Consider the following 16,804-nt stretch of genomic DNA (forward strand, 5'->3'; position numbering starts at 1 on the left):
ACCATGGCATCCTCTGTGTCTAGAAAAATGTAGGGAACAAAATAGGTGCTCAGTAAACATTTATTGAGTAAAACAATGAATAAAATAATTTCAATGTTATTTATTGGAACCTTAATCCTTAAGACAATTTTATCAATTTCTAATGTCAGAGTCTAAATATTGTTTTCTATGGCTTTGTTTAGCTGGCCTGTTGACTTAGAATGTTGCAAATATGTTGAAAGTTTCAAAGGACAAATATTTTTAAACCTAGCTATGAGTGCAGAGGGGAGGTAAACAAATACTGTGGGAGAAAGCTCGGAGGCAAGATGGATCAAAATCAAGACAGGTTAAAGTTGTGCTGCCTAAGGGCTGCCTCAGTCCAAGCAGCGCTTGTTGGCAGAATGTTTCTAATACATATTTGTTCTTAAAGATTTTGGAATTGGCAACATACTGTATATAATAGCTCAAATCTTGACCAGCTTCCCCCCAGTACAGTAAGAGAAATTAATATCTACTTTTATTTGAATTATATATATGTAAATTCTCTCCATAAAAATGGTGTATGGTATAAAGATCAAATACCCAATGTTAATTATTTTATGACAAATATCTTATATTTTTATGTTTTTATATTACAGATCACCTAGGAGCAGTTTTCAAAATATTTAACATTTGGTATGATAAATATAAGTTAATATATAAATCAGTATATATAACCAAAATTAAAAACACATTTCTATTTATAGTTCCAATAATTCTTACCTAAATTATGAACAGCATAAAGATGGATAGAGCTATAGTGCAAACCAGTCACAAATCACTGTAATCATTTCTATGTGATTCTATGTGGAATTATTTCTGTGATTTTTATAAACCGTCCATGTGTCCTGGGCTGTTAGGATTGGCAGTGGGTACCTTACTCTGTGAAGGCCATTACCTCCTGTTGAGGTGGCACTTTCCTGTATCTGTGACTCCTGGTGAGTTCCTAGGTCTCTCTACTGCTTTCTGTCCTGGTCCCTTTGAGGGTAGGGGAGGTAGAGCCTCCCACTGTGCTAGCCCCGCAGTGCTTCACCATCCTTTGAGGTATCTTAACCTTACCACCAGCTTTGTCAATAGGCATTTCATTCAACTCTCCTCAGCCACTGTTTTTGAGTGAAGGTGATATCTTAGTCTTCTCGTCTTCATAGCATCAGCCACGATGAGGTCTCAGTGCTCTGAGGAATGATAATTGTGAGGCAGGTGGAGTAAAGAAATGGGAAGGTGGCTCTGGTATCTACCAGGCCTTGGTTACCTCATTTCCAATAGTTTAATCAATTTCTCCTAAAGAATTAGGTAGGGCCAAGGGGAATTCTCCTTTGAATCCTTGGAGTAACCCTATTGCTGAGAAAACTTAGGTTGGAATCCTTGAGGAGGATTCACAAATTTTATTGGCCTTGTAATTGCCTTTTGAGTTTCAAACAGTCTTTTTCCACTGTCCAGGCTTTCTGAAATAATTACCAACCCTTTTGAATGGTCATTTGCATTGGGGTCCATGAAAGATGGATTTAGCCATCGATTGCTGTAATTGTAGGCTCGTTGCTTAGGATGCCTGATTTGGGGCATTTAGGGCTGGTGCAGCTTTGTTTTTGGTATTTTTTTTTAATAGCTCAAGTAATCGGCTCATGGGTTTGCCCGGTGGCCCTATTAAGTTCTAATTTTTTACCTTTTGCTCAAGTTCATCTTGTAGACCCTCAATAGAGGCTCAATTAAAAAGCACTGAGGTGTCATCATTGACTTCATCTGTGTTGGAATACTGTTTAAAAACCTTTTCAAATCTGTTATGCTCATCGAAAACAATATCATTAGTTTGTTTTTAACGCATTTTTAAATTCTCTTCCAATCAATAACTTGAAGAAAAGCCTTGGGTATCTTTTCATGAAGTGGGAGCGAGCTTTCGGGCTTTTTGCGTGACTTCTCAACGTTGACAGAGGAGGTCTCTTATAAGGTTGTGTCATCGAAAAGTTTAATTTTAAATGGAGCAGTAAGCCCGGCCGGGAGTGGCTCAGCGGTTGAGCGTTGACCTGGGATCCAGGCGATCGGGGTTCGATTCCTGGTCAGGGCACATCCCCAGGTTGTGGGCTCAATCAATGACTCTCTCATCATTGATGTTTCTATCTCTCTCTCCCCCTCTCCTTTCCTTTCTCTGAAATCAATAAAAATATATTTTAAAAAATAAAAATAAAAAATAAATGGAGCAGTAAGAGCAGCCCCATGTCAAAGGGGACTTCAGCAAGTGAAGAGTAAAGAGGGGGCAGACAGGCAGAAAGCAAAGAAGCAGAAAGTACACATAAGGAGACATCAGAACATTTAGAAGTCTCCTCAAGTTTAGCAAGTATCTGAGGCAACTCAGAATTTACTTTGGTTAATTTAGGATTTGTGTTTTGAGAGGAAGCACTTTTCAATGTTTGAAGGCCTCAAAATGCCAATTAAAATATGCTTCCCATTCATGTTATTTAGTTTTGTAGTCTTTTTCCAATTGACTGTGCAGATAGACTAACTTGAGGAGTTCTAAAGAGCCCAAGTTGAACAGTTTATGTGTATATCCTTTCAGGTAATAATGAACCAGTAAGATAGAAACTTGCAGGATGAAGGCCTGTAATTCTTTATATATAAATCCAGCAGCAGTTCCAGGAGGTGGCTGTCCAGCAGCCATTCCCTTAGAGAGTGAACTTCCTGGTTTCAAAGAGTAATGACTCACCATATGGGCATTTTAAGTCCCATAGACAAAAAGCCAATAAGAGAAACACCTAAATAAAGCCTGAACCTCAATTAAGATGGGGTGTTAGGGTCCAGGAGGACTTCCCACAACAATCCGATAGCACTTGGGAGATGTAGAGCACAGTGGACTCTTGGAGGCTATTACTCGAGTCCATGAAGGTGCTGGAGGAGTATGGAAGTCACCCTGGATCCCACTTCTGACACTATGTAATGTCAATCCATTTGGACCAAGAGCTACAAGGAAACAGAAGCTTTACTTGGGGATCTTAGGAATTCCAATTCAGAACATACAGATATGGGTGGAAATCCAAATTGTGTTTTAAGGAGGAAAGAAGAACTGACTTTATAAAAACAGAAAAAAGGGGCTTCCAAAGGGGTTATACAACTTGTTGTGAAAGAGCTGTCAGTGGTGGTATCGAGCAGACATAGGCTGGCCTGGACATGATTGATTGCTTTATGTCTATTGGGAGGTGAATATTTTATTGCTTTTATTTTCTGGGACAATCATCATCTAACCAAGTTTATATCTACAAGCATTTACAATTCTGAAAACTTCCACATAATTAAAAGTTGGTGAATATTAGTATATTGCTGTCTAAAAATATGTAAGTTAGCACAGCACAGTTCGCAAACTTACAATTAGACACATTTAAATTTTGTGCGAAAACACAAAATATTCTCTTGTAATGTATGAAAAAAGACAATAGGTGTGTAGTGTCTAAAAAGTATTATTGGTACAAATATCTATAGACTTGACAATATGCAAACTGTGACATAAATCTATCAGAAACTACAAAAGCAATATTGGTCTTGTACTTCCAATTTGCTAAAAGACACAAGCTCAAGATGGGAACAAGCTCAGTTACAGTTAACACAAGAAAATAAAGTCCTAGGCACAATAGGGTTTCCGGAAAGCATGGCAACTAGCAAAGAGTAGGTCTTTGGATGAGAGTAGATCCAAGATGATGCTAAGCCCACAAGCTAAAGTTAAATGGCTGGAACTATGGAGAGAAAATAGTTATAGAGGCAGGGAACCAGGAATGGCCTAATTGAGGGTTTCTGTAAATAGATTTGAATGTTGGAACTGAGTATTTTAACAAGAAAGCTTTTTATTGGTACGAGGATTTATCTTACCACTCTTCCCCCAATCTCACACCACCCATCCTAACCAGCAGTAGCTCTGGATTTCCTTGGTTTCCATGGACACAGAGAAAAAAGAGAGACTGGTCTGGCTTGCAGATACTTAGCATATACCGTTAGCCTCACATTACATACTAGAATGAGAGAAGTCGGTGATCTGAGGTAGGAAACTTAGGGAAAAAAACCTGGAAAACAATTTATAAGTTTTAGCCATATCTCTACACTGCCACTCCCGTCACAGTTTCTTTTAACATAAGCATCATGCCCCATCTTTTAAAAAACTCATATCTCATAAGAGGAAAAGTAGGGCTATCAATGAAATATGTCCCTTCGAAGATCCCATGTATGAGCTATCTTTGTGGGCTCTTGGCATCTTCTATCGCACAATTCCTACTCATTGGCAGTAAAAAAAACCCCAGGTAGATTGATGTAGGCCTCCCTGAAAGTTTGCCATCAAAAAAAATGACGAGACCCACAGATTACCTCCCCAAAACCAGCTTAATCAATATAGAGTACAAGACATTAGCAACTGAGCCCTAACTTGCAATCACAAGAGTGCTTAGTGAGAAAGGCACTAAGCAGGGGAAGAAACACAGAGGGAACCTAGGCCGAGTCGGGCTGACTGCACACATCTGTTCCTTATGCTTGGGTGGCCAGTATAAGTCACCACAATGTCTTTTTTCATAGACTTTTTTAAGTTTCTCCACAAAATCCATCAATTCAAGCTAGTTCATGATGCTTCAAAACAATGTCATCAAAAGAAAAACATGCACTATGTCTTACAATGGTGCAATCTTTAAAAATAAGACTAGGGTAGAAAAAACACGTGGACAAAACCAGAGCACTGATACAAAGCATAAAAACAACCTGTGTTCTGCAAACACACCAATGCATTCTATAAATGAGGTATCATGACATGAAAGAAAGTGAAAACTATATTTAACATTACTCTCTCTAGAGAGCAGAATTTCTTGTAGCTGCTACAGCATCTAGCTTGTATATCTATGTAAATTTTCTGTTCTGTTAATACAAAATGAGGCTAAAATTTGCCAATTTGTTTCTCACAGACATGGAAAAACCCACAGGAATCTCTTCGGGGCTGTGCACGTTCACCTTGCTCCCCATTGTCCACGAATGGCCCGTCTCTCCCTAACTACTCTCCTCTTCACTTCTCCGTGGCCTTGCACCCAGCCTGGCACACAGAGAATCCCAGAGGCCCAAAGTTCTACAGCGGCTGTTTGCAAAGGGGGAGGAGACTCCAGTAACTGCCTCGATGGACACACTTCATGTGAGAAGGAAAGTACCGTGACTGCCTCTCAGGGGTAAAAGAGCAGGATGGCAGGATGCCTACGAGACCCAAGGACCAGAGGTGAAATCACGGGCAGAACTGCAACCAAAGCCTGGAAGGGGAAAGATTTGCCGGCAGGGGACTCCTAGCTCTTTGGAATTGGCTTCTAATGGGCAGAGTGGATTTGGGGAAGGAGCAGACACTAAAAAGAAGACCGCAGCTGCTGGAAGTTGACAGGAGGGACCATCTAGGAGTGTAAGAAAGCAAGGTCGAAGCTTGTCCAGAAACAATTCCTACACTGAGGAGGAAGAGAAGAAGGAGAGCTGTGGGACATGCAAGTCCAACCTGGCCCGGCCCAGCCAGGGAGGCAGGATTCAAGGGAAGAAACTGAAAGAGAGGAGCCTTGTCCCACATCTTTCTCCACAAAATGCACTTGACAAACTTCACATTGCTCTTTAACCACCTGTAAAAGAGCTGCTCAGTCCCCTCCTTTGCCCCTCAAAAGCTGCAGTAAATTCACTAATTGGATGGGCTGGTATGATTTCAGAACAACTGTAACTATGCAACCTAGATGTCCCCTTCCCCTCTCTCTGAGGGTATTAACAATATATATCATCATAAATATATGTTATATAATATCATGCAGAGAATATCAGTAAGCACTAGTTAATTATAATAATGAATGTCTCTAAGAAACATTGAGATGATTTCTCTAACATAAGAGCCTAGGGGAAGTGAGACTATCATATCTGTCTTATCTACTAGCCCATCTGTCCCCAGAGCTCAGCCATTTAGGTGTCAGTTTAACTTCCCCACGGCTCCCTCCATCCTATCCTGTCCTCTTGTTGGGAATCTGGCCTCCCCATTGGCTGTCATCCCTTTAAACGACCTGCTCTGTGACATCAGTCTCCCACCAAACCTACCACCACCTGGTAGAATCTTGGGGTACCCATGGAGTTGTTTGTAAACAAATTTGGATCATTGCAACTGACCAGTGACCAGTAACTGGTGACCAATGACCAGTGACCAGTGTGACCAGTGACCTTCGTACTGGACACATGTGCTCCTTGGCGTCAGCCACTGAGACCGCCTCCTCCCTCGCATTGACAGTTGATATTTCTTTTTCTCTGACCATGTCAGGTAAGAAAAGAAACTTTGAAAAGTTTGTCATTAGATATTTGTTTGCCCCTAAATTGAGCATTAGAGTCCAAAGAGCACCTTCAAATAATGGGGGGAGATATTGATCTAGAACTTTGGAGACCTAGTTTCAGCTTTGATTTTTACATTTAATAGCTATGTGACTTTGGAGAGGTCAGCGACTCTCACAAAATCTGTGAGGTCCTCACCTGTTTCATTAGGATGTCAGACTCCTGGTTCTCTCCAATCCCTTTCTTTTCTAACATTGAATCTTTAAGGAAACAAAGTCTTCTTGACAGAAGTTTCAACAGAAACAGAGAGAAGACCTAGGTGATGCCTAAAACTAGCGATGCATGTGCTGTACATGAATCTCACGTGTAACAGTCTCCTGCCACTAAGGTTTCAACTTGAGTATTTTAAATTTAGTGCTGTTCAAAAAGTAATGTTCACCTGTTTTTGGAGTTTTCTACCCAAACTAGGTGAAGAGAGAAAATAGGGAGAGAGGATGTTGAGTACTGGGCCACAGGGAGGAAAGTATTTAAATGTAAGACTGTTTCGGGGTGTTTTCACCAGCACAGGCCAACAGGATAATGAGGGAGCGGAAAATAGAAGCATGAAGCGGGGGAACTGTAGGGATGGAGGAGGAGAGCCTGCAGGAGCGCTCCCGCTGAAAGGGTGGTTTGGGGTGGAACAGGGCAGGGACCTGAAGGCTTTTCAATTAAAGCGGGAAGAGCGCGGGGAGAAGTCAGCTCAGAGCAGCGCAAAGGAAAGTTGATCTTAGCAGGTGCTTATGGGAAAGACAGGGAGGGACAGTGAGGCAGGAACAGGGCGTCACCGGGCAAAGCAGCTCGTCAAAACATTATATTCAGTTGTCTGTGTTTTTCTATTGCCTCTCTGAACACAGATGGCATGTGATAGTTTGGAACATAAACATTTAAAAATATATATTTCAGAAATGATGTTTCCTAGAAACAAGAAACCAAGAAAGATGGTTATCCAGGGAATTGGTGGAAACAATTTTCAGTGTTTCACTTTATTCTGATTCTTAAACTCTGTAGATGTTTTGTCTGTTAAAAATAACATTGATTTTTTTTCAAAAAACATGATATATCCTAACTTGAATCAGAAAGATGAATTCCTTTGTGTGATAAGCATGTTCCAAGTCAAAACTGGTTTTCATCTTGACAGTTATTTTCTTCTGACACAGAGAGCACAGTGATGCCCAGCCACCACCTCTTTCAATGTCTTAGTTACCTAAGGAGAAAAAGAAACTCAAGTCTCACATCTCTAACTTCACATTTATCTAAAAACCATTTGGTGGACTCTCTTGGAGATTCCTACATTACAGTTTTTGGGTTTTTTTAATTTGGATTCCAGGAATAATGATTTTTAAGGCCTTGGGGCCAACACTTTTCGGGATGTTGAAGATTCTTATTATTTAGGTGTTAAAATAACTATAAAAACCTGCATAATATTTTTAAGTGTTCTTTCTTCTTTGTTCTGTGGTAATATTAATTGAAATATATATTTCTACTAGACTGAATATCTGTGACTTGCTGAGTAATATTCAGAAAAACATGAATGAGCACAATAATGGAATTCCTTTACATCTATGTTGCTTTCTGCTTTCTACCAGCTTTTCCTAAAATATTTGTCGACACATAAATCCACATTGATTGCATTTCACTGCTTGTCGTGCAGTTTTGACTGATATATCTTCTCTGTCCGTATGTACTGGCTAGGAATTTATGCAAAATCACCTTCTATTGTGTGGGGTGTTTTTTGGTTAATAGTATATACTAAAATAGAATAGGCAATATTCACTATTACAATATTATGGGTAAAAAACAGAATTTCATTTATTAGTAAATTTATTATGCTTTGATGCCTGCTACAACCCCAATTTCAGAAATATATATTCCGTTTTAGTTCCGTGATATATGTTGTTCGTGATTTTTCTCTTTGTCTTTCCAGAAATTATATCTTCTTTTATATGTCATATGTAATATATCACTTATTCATGTGTGAATTATTACTGTTATTACCATTAGAACAAGTTTCTAGATGAGGAGACCAAAGCTCAGAGAGTTTAAATAATGTTTTTCTTACACAAAGCACTTCTTGAGAAACTCACCCTCAGATAGTCATTTTGTGGTAGGATCAGAAACCAGGCATGTAGAGAGTAAAAATGACCCTTTAAATTTACCAACTGACTGAGCTATATGTGAACTCTAGGAAATAAGATGTTAACTGTGCAGGCAAGATGAGACACTGAAGATTACAATGGAAATAGCTGTATTTAATTCTCATGGAGAAAAGAACAGATCCATTAGAAGGCCTATTGCTCCCAGTTTTTGGCCATGTAATGCTCAGAGCAGAGCCCTGGCAAGGAAGTCAGGATGCTTAGATTATGTAACCTGGTAATGATGCTAACCTACCTAGAAAACTCAGCCTCAGTTCCCTCACTCATGAAATGAGAATGTTAAAAGAAAGTTTTTCTAAAGACTCCTTGTTCTAAAATGCTTCAATTCTAGGAAAGAGCGTAGGAATCAACCCTAGTGCAGGCTCAGGGGAAAGGCAGGGCAGGGAGCATCTACCTCTAGCCCAGAGAGCAATGCATGAACCACATCACAGGGGCTTGTGCCCATGTTTGCCCACTTTGGGAGCACGGGCAACTCATACAGAAGAGTGGCAAACTGCTCAGGCACTTACGACCAGCATAAACTCGGACTTTGGGGACCCAAGTGAGCTCTGCCATTCAAGGCTTTCTGAGAGCAGCAATCTTAAGATAACACTATTCTTCTAACACAGTGAGAGTTTATCAGGCTCTTTGATTTTTTTCATCAACCTCTCGTTCCCTACAGACAATTTGCAAAATCCACCTGCACTTGGAATTTCAGAGTCTCTGCAGCTCTCTTTTCGTGCAGACAGCAAGGCAGCCTCCCTAACAGGAAGCGCCTGCAACTTCTACAGAGTCTCTGCTCCCACCATCGGTGCAGCACGGCTACTTCCATCAGCCTCGGGCACCTCTTTCCAAACACTCATGGGTAGTGCCCACCTTTACCAACATTCTAGCACAACTGTGTTGTCTGGAGTGACTGGCCAGAGCCAGATCTCCACCTCGGCTGCTTCCAATCCTGGCCTTTTTCAGTGGGCTCTCACAGGAGGCCCTGAAAGGGAGTCATCATCACTCAGAGACTTCACTGTGACCATCACTGAGCAGGACACAGCTGTCTCTTTTATGTCTATGGCATCCCTGTATGATAAAACCTCAGATGCCAATAACATGGCCCCTCTGTATCCATCCCTTTCTGCCAGCCTTGTTCAGGGGGCACCATCTCACATTCCAAATCAGGGGCATAGCCTGTCACTTCCCTACCAGGGTGGAAGCCAGCTATATTACTACAATCAAGGCCCAGTGGGCCCTCTGCTCTCTGGAGAGCATGGTCCCTTCCTGCAGGCCTATGGCTCTGTGTCCTACACAGAGAGCAGGGCCTCTGCCCCTCAACCAGATATGGTCATGGTGCTACAAGAGGGTCAGCCCACAGATGTGATGCCACCAGCCTGCACCTCTGGAATCTGCTACTCTGTGTCTGCTCAGCCCATCACAAAGACAAGTTTTCAAGGTGAGTACCAACAGCAAGAAGGGAGAGGAGGAAGGTCAGCTTCTGAATACAGGGTCAATCTGTAGGCTTTAAATCCTGTCACTTTCTAACTACCACCCTCAGCCAGAGCTCTTCATTTTCACCCTCTTTATGAGAGCACCTAGCAGAGGGGGGAAGGCTGTGTATGCTATATGTTTGAGAAGCCCAACAGCCTACCAACAGATCCCTTACTTTTCATTGTCCTCACTGATGAGCCCCACACTGTAATGAACTCCCTTCCCTGATTTATTGCTTTAGTCTCTTTGGAAGGCATTTCAGATATTGTGACAGTGCCAGTTTTCCTTTCCCTCTCTTCCTTAGTTTATGCCTGGATTTGGGATCTTGTGTTCCAAGATCTTGTCCAAAGCAAGCAGGCTAAGATTCTGCCCTTGCTTATATATTTCATCAGGGAGAACTCCATTCCCTCTCTTGGTCCTTGGTGTGAAGTGTTATTTTCTCAGGAAAGTGGAGAGAATTAAAAAGATTCCATATGAGAATGCTAGCCTTGTAAAACATTTTTTAAATCACATTTACTTTTTATTTGACTTATGACAACCCCGTGAAATGCAATGAAAATCATGAAACAATGACATCGAATGATCACCAGTAAGAAATAGAACGGTTTTCTCCTATCTCCTAGCACAGGGCACTGCCCATGAGCCTTAAGAAGAGCTAGTAGAATGCCTTTCCCATTCTTGCAAGGTGCATAATTGCTGCATTGGTGATAGGAGGAGCATCTTACTTCACAGGCACTCACTGACTTCCCCTTGATTCCTTTGTAGTGATGGACACTTCCCTGGGGATGGACACTTCCCTGGGATTGCAACTTCCAGGCCAAACATTTTATCGACCACACACTGCAGAATTCCCCAAGTCCTGCAGTAGCACACATATCCAGATACTTGAGAGGAACCCACCCCCTGAGCTTGGGGATACTTCAGTGGCAGCTCCAGTCCAGAGTCCTGGTAATCTCCTGCCACTGCCACCAGCTCCAAGCCAGGAACAAAAGGAGAATCAGAATGGGCAGGGTAATCACACCAAGCTTTCAAAGCCCTTGGATGCCGACAAGGCCCCATCAGAAAACCAAGATCTTCCACTGCTCCCTTTAGAAACCCCTGACATTCACCAGGTCCTGGCCTGCACTGATCCCCTTGGCCAAGAGGAGCAGCCTGATTGTGAGAAAGCTGGTCTGGGACATCCTCGCCTGAGTCTTAAGGACCAAGGGACACTTGAAAAGGAGACTGATTCAAATGAGAGTTTTGCAGACATTGCTACCCTGGTGGAGGTTATTCGCCTTCCACAGGTCTTAAATTCCCTGGAGGACCTTGATCAACCCAAAGGTCCCAAGGTGATCAAAACCAAAGATACCAGAGCCATCAAGTTGGATGAGGTGCAGAAAAAGCCAAGTGTCATAAGGGCTCCCTCAGATAAAGCCGGGAAGAACAAACATAGAGCCTCTGAGTCTGTCAGTGATGCTCCCAGGGCTAAGATCAAGCCCGAGAGCCCAGACTGTATGTTTGTGAGAGAAGTGGCTGCTTGCGAGCTTGTAGCTGCTGACAGGGCTTCTTTGAACAGGGCCAAGCATTCTGACAGCAAGCCTCAGAAAACTGCACCCAACAGGCCCAGCAAAACCAAGGGCCATGGGCAGGAAAATACCAAGACAACCAAGGGAAACATCTCCAAGAGGGGTGAAGAGAGGAAGCAGCCAGGGAACAAAGTTAAGGCTGAAGGGAAGACAACCATCCCCAAGAGGAAGCAAAGGCAACCTGAGCTGACTCAGGAGAACTTCAAGAAGCCCCGGAGCTCCCTAGGTAGGCACATGCTCGAGTCTGTGCAGGTTTTCCATGCACTGGGGAAGAAGAGCGACAAGAAAACTGAGCTCTCTTCCTCCCGGGCCCTGGGGAACTCAAGCAACGCCAAAGGCCCCCAGCCACGCCCAGCCCTCAAAAGGTGGCTGGATAGCCAAGGCGAGGGCAAAGGTCCCGAGAAAACGCAGGTCAAACGCCAGAAACCAGATGGCAGTGCTGAAAAAGAGTCATCTCCATCTCAGTACAAGCTGCCATCTCCTGGGAAGGTCAAGTTGGTGCCATTGCTTTTTCCAACTGTGGACAAGCCTCAAGCTCGACCTGTTCCTCGCAGGCCACAGTCTCTGGCACCATGTCGTCCTGCTGTGGCCAACCCTGCCAGGCCTGGTGCAGTCCATTCATCCCGGCCAACCCCTGCATCTTTGACAGGTCCTGCCAGACCAGCTCGTCCAGATTTGACCAACGGGGCCCCACCAGGTTTGGCCAACCCTGCCCGGCCTCGTGTCCCTCAGCCTGCTGCCGCTGGGCCTGGGCCCTCCAAAACATCATCTGGCCCTTCTTTCCATCGGGAGCCCGTTCGCACTGCTGTCACCCAGCTCCGGGCCCCGCTCAAGCCTCAGAACCGGTATCTGCTCCAGGATTTCGCCCTCCAACCAATTCCGTGGAGGAAAGCAGAGGTTCTTGGGCCGGTAGTGTCAACGCCCATCACAAATGAGCAGAGGCCAGAGCGGGAGGCCATGAGGAGGAAGGCTCAGCTAGAGCGGGAGAGGGCCGCCAAGGGCTGTGCGGGGCAAGCGCAGCATTTCAGCGCCCGAGAGAAGGAAATGGAAATTTCCCTGAACTATGGCTATGCGATATAGGAGACGCTGCAGTGCTGGGGCCCCTCTGGACACCGGCTGTTTTGCCAGAGAAAGATAGATGAATTTCTCAGTCCTCATATATTTTAAAATGATAAAATTGAGTGAATAAATATGATAGAATTAGTAGATGTGTAATAAAGAAGCCTTTTAATTTTGAGATGCTGTTAAGTGTGTTTTTTCTTTGGTGGGGGTGGGGATCGAAGGCTGCCTGAGGAGGTAATTGTTGGAGATTGGACTGGTGGATGAGCGGGGAAGGTTTGTAAAACCTTAGGAAAAATGAAAGAACTTAGTCCATGGCCAGAAAAGGTAAAAGACAAGAGATGTTATTGTTTTATAAAAAGGAGCTGGAGGGGGCAGGGACTGGCAGAAGCTAGAAGCACAATCTTAGTTTCGGGTTAAAAGAGTAAAATTTGAATCAAGTTGAAGATGGCAGAAGATGAGCCCAGGTTGACCAGGAGAAATGTACAATGTGTCTCGGGAAGGTTGGCCTTATGTCTCAGGACCACCCGGTAAATATTTTAGAAAATACATTCAGGGCACATTTCCAGACGGTTTGGGTTGCCTTATGCATGTGTGACTGTAGTTGGGGGAGGCGAGTACACTCAGGGGGAATCTACCAGAGGGGTGGCAAGGGCTCAGAGTTATCCTGGGGACAGCTGGTAACAGGGGCATAGCCCAGTGACCGGCTGCAGCAGGAGGACCCCCAGGACAGGGCCTGGGATATAAATCACCATTTACTCAGCCCGGGGGGCACCAGGGCCACTAATGCACTACTTCAGTCACCCTCACACCAGGCAAGGCTGGTATCACTGAGCCACTTGACTCCTGAGGCTCAGCAATGGCTGTCACAGTGAACGTGGTGCAGCAAAGCCTCAGCCTGACTTGTCCCCGAGTCTGCATTATTTGCAAGGCCCCCAGGTGGCCAGCCTGGCTCCCAGAGCACAGCATCCAGACGCCTCTGGGGGACGAGATCAGACATCAGTAGAAGCCTAAATATGAACCTGAAGGGCAGCCAGGGCCGCCTCCGTGGCTGGGGCTGCACGCGCCGCCTGTCTGAACAGCGCCATCAACCGAAGCCCGAGAGAAACCCGTTGGGAGCGGCCATTCCCACGGCCACAGCCCCTGGCGCGAGCGCACCAGGTGGCGCTGGAGCAGCCGCGGGACGCGGGCGCCAGGTCCCAGGGGCGCCCGGGAGGCCGCGGGGGGCCCGCTCTACAGCAGCGACGCGGGGATGTGAAATCACTCCTCCGCCCAAGTCCTTCCTCTGTCCTTGGAGTTTGTTAAAAAGATCCAAGGGGCAAAAACGTTCTTCTGGAGCAATTCTGTCCTCAAAGCTCTTGTTCTCAGTAACTTTGAAAGCAGTGAAACATCCCAGGCGCCCTCTATCCAGCTGGGAGGCAGTCTTTCCACCTTTTGGGGGATGTGGTTCTGCCCTGCCTCTTGGCCAATGAACCAGAAAAGAAGCTCCTCTGGCCTCAGCCTCGGTGCCCCTGGCTCATGTGGGCACCAGGATGCCACTCACCCAAGGCCAGGAGCTGCCACCAGCAGCTCCTACCCAGCAACCTAGGCAGCTCCACCCACACCCCGCCTCCAAAATGTTTATTTCTTATTACAGAGGTCACAGATGCAGAGCCAGTTCCAGGAGCTGCATCAGGGCGTATCTGTTTGTGGTTCAGCCCAATTAAAAAGTACAGGTTCACTAAGAGGGCTGGGGGGTCGGGGTGGGGGTGGGGTGTTAGCTCAGCCACGGAGAGTACTCGGGGCTCCGTTTTAGATCGCCCTCTTGACAATATCAACTCCATTGTGCTTTTTCTTTCACAAACCACTCTGAAAAATAGTTCAGCATTTTTATTAAAACTAAACATGCTCCTACCATACAACCCAATAATTCTACCCTGGACATTTATCCCAGAGAAGTGACAGGGTATGTTAACACAGGAATGCTTACCTGGGTTGATCCCTAATAGGAAAAACCTGAAGGGAATCCAGATGTTTAAACAAACTGTGGTACATCCATGGACTATTGCTCAGTAATAAAAAGGAAGCAACTATTGACACATGCAACAACCTGGATGAATGTCCAGAGCATTATGCTGAGTGAGAAAAGCTAATCCCTAAAGGTTACATACTGGACGATTCCATTTTCATAATATTCTTGATTTGGCAAAATTATAGAAATGGAGGAAAGATTAGAAGTTGTCAGAAGTTAATGAGGTGGTGTGAGTGAGTGGGAAAGCGAGTGTGAATATAAAAAGCCAACAGGAGGGAGGGATCCTTGTATGATGGAGACATTCTTTATCTTGACAGTATCAGTGTCAATATTCTGGTTGCAAAATTATATTACAGTTTTGGAAAATGTTACCCTAAGGGGAAACTGGGTAAAGGCTATAGGCATCTCTCTGTATTATTTTTTACAAGAGCATGTGAATCGATAATTATTTCAACATGAAAAGATTAATTTTCAGAACACTCCCCATGTCTGGGTTGCAGCCCACACCATGTGAATTACAATATCTGTAGCTGGGTTTCAACCAGGCATCAGTAGTTTTTAAAGATGCCCAAACGGTTCTAATGGGCAGCAAGTTTGGGAACGACTGAATAAGGCCTCTCAGAACCATGCAAGGAGATATTTTAAAAGAGGGGTAAAAAGAGTTTCTTATAGTCCTGTTTGTAAAGACATGTTCGGAAAAGGGAATGACACAAAAGCACCTAATTACATTTTGGCCTCAGCCCCAGTCATTGGGAGGGAGAGACCTTGGCCATTTCTTACTCACCTGGCAGGCTTCTGGCCTTGAAGATTCACTAATTGAACTTAAACCTAAAAGCAAACCACTTCATTCATTGGAATAATTTTTCAAAAAAAAATGTTTAAAGTCATTTTATCAGACAGACGGGGGGAGGGGTTTGGGAAGAGATAAACTAAAGAACTTGTATGTGTATATGCATTACCCGTGGACACAGACAATAGTGTGGCAAAGGCCTGAGGGGAGGGAGGGGCTCAAGTCGAGACCATGGGGGACAGCTGTAATACTTTCAACAATAAAGATAAAAGAGATATATGCATCCCTAATAAAAGACATTTTGTAAATAATCCAATTTCTTCCTCTCCTTCTTCATCCCAATAATCTTTATTAAATCTAGCCTGAGAAGTTGTGTTGTGCAAATGCTGCTAGGTTTTCCAGAGCCTGCCCAAGATATTACAGGTGTGTGTCTGTTTTCAAATTAACACTCCTGATGGTCTTGGGACTATTTGACTCCTTGAGTAAACCCCTGGTGGTTGAAATGAACACGGGAAAGAGACTCCCAGCTTGGGGGAAGAGTGCTCTTGGTGTTCTGAGATGGATGCTTGAAAGATTTAACATGAATATTTAAAACATATGATATTATTATATATGTAAATAAGGCTTAAAGCAGAGTGTATGGCTGTACATCAATGGCTCCCTATATTCCTTAGGACAAAATCCAAATTCCTTGCCATGGCCTTCCAAGACCTTAAGACCCTGGGCCTTGTTCCCTGATCTCAGCTCATCATCTCCCCTCTCCACCTGAGGAATGTTCCACTCAGATTAATGACGTCTCTTTCTTCAAAGACATCATGCTCAGTTTCTCTCAAACCATTGACCCTGCTGACCTCCCATCCCTGCTGCTTAACCAAAGTTCCACCTACTCCCTTCACTAACTACAACTTTCCAGCTCTCTTGTCAGACATGACTTCCTTCCTTGGAAAATATTGACTGACTCACAGATTCCAGCAAAGGTGTCTTTCTTAGGTTCATGACCAACATGGTCCCACCCCCAGTATTGTGTTGGAGATTAAATTGTGTCCCCCAAAAGGATATGTTCCAGTCCTACTCCTGAGAACCTGTCAATGACTTTATGTGGAAATAGGGTCTTCGCAGATAGAACCAAGTCAAGATGAAGGCATATTGGACTAGGGTGGACCTAAATCTGCTTACTGGTATCTTTCTAAGAAAAGGGAAATCTGGATAGAGACACACAGACACAGGAAGTCTGCCATGTGACAGTAGAGGCAGAGATTGGAGTTCTGCATGTACAAGCCAAGAAATGTCGAGAATCATCCGTAGCCATCAGAAACCAGGAAAAGGAAAGGAAGGACTCTTTGCAAAAGCCTTTGAGAGAGAGCACGTTCCTGCTCTTAAACTTGATGTCGCTCTACGAGACTCCAGAACTGCG

The 16,804-nt window shown here is 44.0% G+C and overlaps 1 pseudogene across 1 annotated transcript; it reads left to right on the forward strand.

The window, feature by feature from the left end:
• Window positions 1-6,222: 6,222 nt before the first annotated feature.
• Window positions 6,223-12,610, forward strand: LOC308558704 (uncharacterized protein C2orf78 pseudogene; annotated as a pseudogene). The gene is made up of 3 exons: window positions 6,223-6,304; window positions 9,166-9,927; window positions 10,728-12,610. The product of its transcript is annotated as an uncharacterized protein C2orf78 pseudogene (transcript).
• The last annotated feature ends 4,194 nt before the right edge of the window (window positions 12,611-16,804 follow it).

This window comes from Miniopterus schreibersii (assembly GCF_964146895.1).
Source record: "Miniopterus schreibersii genome assembly, chromosome: 6".
NCBI lineage: Eukaryota > Metazoa > Chordata > Mammalia > Chiroptera > Miniopteridae > Miniopterus > Miniopterus schreibersii.